Raw genomic sequence first — 6,026 nt, 5'->3', positions numbered from 1 at the left:
TGCTGTCTTAGGTGTACCCCTATCTCTTAAAACAGATAATGGCCCAGCCTATACTTCTTCTAGGTTTCACCGCTTTTGCTCGCTTTGGGGTGTGAAACATCTCACCGGAGTCCCCAGTTCACCCACTGGACAAGCAATTGTTGAGCAGGCTCCCCAGTCCCTTAAAAAGCTGTTATTTAAACAAAAAACGGGGGAGAGTAGTGTAGGACCTAGGGAATGCTTGGCAAAAGAATTATATGTGTTAAATTATTTACGCCTGGCAGGAGAAAGGGAAGAACCTCCCATGGTAATTCATGGTAGTGCCTTAAAATCAGGGTTAACAAAAAAGGAAAAGATTTTTGTTCAATACAAAGATCTCAAAACAGGAGAATGGAAGGGGCCAGTTGAGGTTTGTATGACTGGTCGAGGCTACAGGAGAAGGCCCTCGTTGGATTCCAGCGCGATGGGTAAAACCTTGGAAATCACTGATCAAGGAAACCTCAGAATAGCCTCATTTATAAGTTGGTGGATGATGGCTATGACTATAGGTCAAGCATTACATACCATAGAATCAAGAGAGAACATGTGGATCACCTGGGCAAACCAAACGAACCAGTCATCCTTCTCTATCTCCATGGCCACTCCTGGGGACCCTTTTTGTACTTGTTTAATCGGCATCACGTGCCTGCACCTGGCGGACTGGACCAATTGGATAAATAACAGGACAGCTTGAAATTTCATTTTATTTTTTTTATTTCATTATTTCATTAACCAGACATGTCATAGAATTTATGATTGTACTGTACCAGAAAACAAACCAGCCTGCTTTTATGGGGAAGTGAATCAAACAGGGATGGCTGGAGCAATGATCATTAACGCCTTAAACGCCACGATGCCTTGGGACCCTCAGGAGTTAGATCTCTGGGGATCCTTAGCAGGCAATGGGTCATGTTTTTATTTTGGGGGATTGGCATCTACAGGGGTAATTTTTTTATGAGAAATATAGTTGGACACAATGGACCAATATGTTGAGTAATTATGACTATAAAAATTATAGAAAAAATGGATATTGTAATGGAGCAATAGGTGCTGAGACCCTTGGTAGTAAATTTTCTATTTGGAATAATAATTTGCAAAACAATTTCCTAAAGAATATTTTTTTTAATCTGCGGACATAGAGCTTGGCAAGGGGTACCAAAAAACGTTCAGGAAGGGCCATGTTACATAGGGAAGATGACTATGTTTGTTCCCAGCATGAGGGATATGCTATCATTTTATAAAAGGAAAACCGAGCAACAAAAAAGATCAGTAGAACAACTAGGACCAAACTGTAATGATAATGTTGATATGTTAGGTAAAGTCGGAAGAGTTTTTATGTCCGTTTTTTGTTCCTGGGGCAATGGCTGGGAGGGCACTAAAAAACAGAGCGTTTAGCTTGCTGGACTGCAAAGCAGAGTAATATCACATCTAATGTCTTATCAGAATTATTAGAAGATTTAGACAGTGTTAGGCATGCAGTTTTACAAAATCGTGCAGCCATTGATTTTTTGCTTTTAGCACAGGGCCATGGTTGTGAAGATTTTGAAGGAATGTGTTGTATGAATCTATCTGACCATTCTAGTTCAATTCATCAGCAACTATCCCAATTAAAAGATAACATGAAATAATTAACAATCAATCATGGTTTGGATGGTTGGCTCCAAGGTTTAGGTATTACTGGGTGGTGTGCAGATTTGTTTAAATCAGGCATTACGATATTATTAAGCATTATAGTCTTTGTTATTATTATTAGTATAGTATGGCGTTGCTTAATGTCTGTATTATCGCGAATGATTAAAGGGGTCTGGATCGCTCAAAATAAAGAAGGCGGATTTGTTGAGAGCTTTTTAACAAACAATGGGCATGTGAGCGATCCAGGACTCTTGCCATTGGTTAGAGTTTGTAGTAAGGATTAACGGCCTAGTTCACAGGTTACTTCAGGGCAAAGTTGTGGCCACGTATGCGGAAGTTCTGCAGGAGGGAAACAGCTCCCGGATGCTGAAGAAGGGACCAATCAGCTGTCTTTGCATTGTGTGTAGAAACCAATCATTGTAAAGCTTAAGCACGTGACCAAGCTTGGAAGCTATAAAAGGCAGTGCTCTGAAGTGAATAAAGGTCAGTTTCTGATTACATTAATCAGCGTGCTGTCCGTTGATCTTCCACAGCTGTTGCTCCTCGCTTTATCTCCTAAAAGTCCATTTGAATCCAAATTTTTCGGTGCCCTCTGTGGCCTGTCCAGCATCAGAGTCAGTAGAGTATGAATGTTTGGACTCTGCTCCCACAGCCCAAGAGATGTGAGGAAAAGGTGGTTCTGTGCATTTTAAACGCACAGTGAGCTTTGCAACAGTGAAACACACACTGCTCTCACTCCTAGCTTTGTCTCCTAAAAGTCCATTTGAACCCGACATCTCCGGTCCCCTCTCTGCTGAGCAGCAGCAGAGTGAGCAGAGCACAAACGTTTGGACACTACACCCACAGCTGAAGAGCTGGGACAGAAAGCTGGTGCTGGACGTCTTCAGCACACTGAGCTTTGCAACAATGACACACACATTACTGTTGCTCCTGTCTTTTTCTCCTAAAAGTCCATTTGAATCAAACATTTCAGTTCCTGATCTCGCCTGTTCAGCAGCAGAGTAGAGCATGAACGTTTGGACTCTGCTCCCACAGTGGAAGAGCCAGGACAGAAAGCTGGTGCTGGGTGTCTTCAGCACACAGAGAGCTTTGCAACTGTGACGCACACTGCTCTCACTCCTAGCTTTATCTCCTGAAAGTCCATTTGAATCCAACATCTATTGTGCAAAGTCTCTGCTGAGCAGAAGCAGATTGAGTAGGAGCACAAAATTTTGGACTCTGCTGCCACAGCCAAAGAGCCAAGAGGGAAAGCTGGTGCTGGGCACCTTCTCACACAGTGAGCTTCGTAATAGTGACACACACATTGTAGGTGGGAGAGCGAGGAACGACAGCCATGTGGTTGTTATGAATGCAAACTCGCAGTCTGCAGAAATGGCCCAGCAGCAGCTTTCCATCCTGGCTCTTCAGCTGTGGGAGAAGAGGCCAAACATTCGTGCTCTACTCACTCTGCTGCTGGAAAGCAGAGAGAGGGAGTCACAGAGGTTGGATTCAAATGGACTTTTAGGTGGGAAAGTGAGGAGTGACAGCAGTGAGTGAGAAGCATTGCAAACAAACTATCTGCAGACTTGGACCGTCACCAGGTTTCTCTCCTGGGTCCTTGTCTGTGGCAGCAGAGGCCAAAGACTTGTGATCTACTCACTCTGGTGGTGGAAAATACAGAGCTGGCGCTGCAGAGCTTGGATTCAAATGGACTTTTAGTTGGGAAGGATCATGAATGTTTGGCCTCTGCTCCCACAGCCGAAGAGCCAGGCGAGAAAGGTGGTGCTGGGACTATTGTGCACACAGTGATGTTTGCAAGGGTGACTCACACATTGCTGTTGCCCCTTGGTTTATCTCCTAAAAGTCCATTTGAATCCAACTTTTTTTTTTGTCCTCTCGGCTGAGCAGCAGCAGAGAGAGTAGAGCAGGAACGTTTGGACTCTGCTCCCACAGCCGAAGAGCCAGGACAGAAAGCTGGTGCTGGGCATCTTCACTACACAGTGAGTTTTCAACAGTAATACATACATTGCTGTCACTCCTCGCTTTCTCTTTTAAAAGTCCATTTGAATCCAACAATTCCACAGCTTTGCAACTCTGTCACACACATTACTGTCACTCCTCGCTTTCCCACCTCAAAGTCGATTGGTATCTAACATTGCCGGTGTCAGCTCTCGGCAGAGCAGCAGCAGAGTGAGTAGAGCACGAACATTTAGACTATACTCTCACAGCCGAAAAGCCAGGAGGGAAAGCTGGTGCTGGGCATCTTCGGCACACACTGAGCTTTGCAACTGTGACACAAACATTGCTGTCGCTCCTCGCTTTCCTACCTTGAAGTCCATTTGAATACATCATCGCCGGTGCTTGCTCTCTCCTGTCAAGCAGCAGAGTAGAGCATGAATGTTTTTACTGTGCTCCCACAGACGAAGAGCCAGGATGGAAAGCTGGTTCTGGACATTTTCAGCACACAGTGAGCTTTGAAACAGTGACACACACATTGCAGATGGGAAAGCGAGGAGCGACAGCAATGCTGGTGTCATGAATGCAAACTCACAGTCTGCAGAAAAGGCCCAGCAGCAGCTTTCCATCCTTGCTCTTCAGCTGTGGAAGCAGAGGCCAAACATTCGTGCTCTACTCACTCTGCTTCTGCTCATCCGTGAGGATAACTGAAATGTTGTATTCAAATGGACTTTTAGAAGATAAAGCCAAGGAGTGACAGCAATGTGTGTCACTGTTACAAACTCACTGTGTAAGACTGTGACCAGCACCAGCTTTCCATCCTAGCTCTTCTGCTGTGGGAGCAGAGTCGAAACGTTTTTGCTCTTACTCAATCTGCTTCTGCTCAGCCGAGAATGTGCACAATAGATTTTGGGTTCAAAGGACTTTCAGAAGACAAAGCTAGGAGTGAGAGAAGTGTGTGTATCACAGTTGCAATGTTCTCTGTGTGCTGAAGACACCCAGCAGCAGCTTTCCCTCCCTGTTCTTTGGCTATCAGAGAAGATTCAAATAGGCGAGGGAAAGCTTGTGCTGTACATTTTAAGCACAAAGTGAGCTTTACAACCATGCCACACACACTGCTCTCACTCTTAGCTTTATCTCCAAAAAGTCCATTGTATTCTGACATCTCCTGTGCCCTCTATTTGCTGAGCAGCAGGAGAGAGAGCAGAGCACAAACGTTTGGACTCTGCTCCTACAGCCGAAGAGCCAGGACAGAAAGCTGGTGCTGGGAATCTTCTCACACAGAGAGCTTTTTAACAGTGACACACACATTGCTGTCACTCCTCTATCTTCTAAAAGTCCATTTGAATCCAACATCTCTGGTGCCCGCTCTCTCCTGTCAAGCAGCAGAGTGAGTAGAGCACAAAAGTTTTGACTCTGCTCCCACAGCCGAAGAGCAAGGACAGAAAGCTGGTGCTGGGCATCTTCAGCACACAGTGAGCTTTGCAACGGTGACGCACACATTGCAGGTGGGAAAGCGAGGACCAACAGCAATGCGGGTGTCATGAATGCAAACTCACAGTCTGCAGAAAAGGCCCAGCAGCTGTTTTCCATCCTGGCTCTTCAGCTGTGGGAGCAGAGACCAAACGTTCGTGCTATACTCACTCTGATGCTGGACAGGCGACAGAGGGCACCAGAGAAATTGCATTCAAATGGACTTTTTGGAGATAAAGCGAGGAGCGACAGCAATGTGTTTGTCACCGTTATAAAGGTCTCTGTGTGCTGAAGATGTCCATCACCACCTTACCCTCTTGGCTCTTCAGCTGTGGGAGCAGAGTCCAAACCTTCGTGCTCTACTCTGATGCTGGACAGGCGATGTGGGCACCTGACAGGTTGGAATAAAAGACTTTTAGGAGTAAACTGAAGAGAGACAGCAATATTTTGCTGTAACAATTGCAAAGCTCACTGTGTGCTGAAGAAGCCCAGCAGAAGCTTTCTCTCCTTGCTCTTTGGCAATGAGAGTAGACTCCAAATGTTCGTGCTCTACTCACTGCTGCCGCTCTGCCGAGAGCTGACACCAGAAATGTTGAATACGAATGGACTTTGAGGTGGGAAAGCGAGGAGCGACAGCAATGTTTGTGACACAGTTGCAAAGCTGCTGAAATGTTGGATTCGAATGGACTTTTAAAAGCGAAAGAGGGGAGCGACAGCAATGTGTATGACACAGTTCAAAACTCACTGTGTACAGAAGATGCCCAGCACCAGCATTCACTCCTGGCTCTTCGGCTCTGGGAGTAGAGTCAAAACGGTCCTGCTGTACAATACTATGCTCAGCCGAGAGGGGGCACCTGCGACTTTGGATTCAAATGGACTTCGAGGTAAGAAAGTCAGGAGTGACAGCAATGTTTGTGTCACAGTCGCAAAACTCAGTGTGTGCTAAAAATGCCCAGCACCAGCTTTCC

Source organism: Lathamus discolor, chromosome W (genome assembly GCF_037157495.1).
Source record: "Lathamus discolor isolate bLatDis1 chromosome W, bLatDis1.hap1, whole genome shotgun sequence".
Taxonomy (NCBI): domain Eukaryota; kingdom Metazoa; phylum Chordata; class Aves; order Psittaciformes; family Psittacidae; genus Lathamus; species Lathamus discolor.
This window is presented reverse-complemented; position numbering follows the sequence as displayed.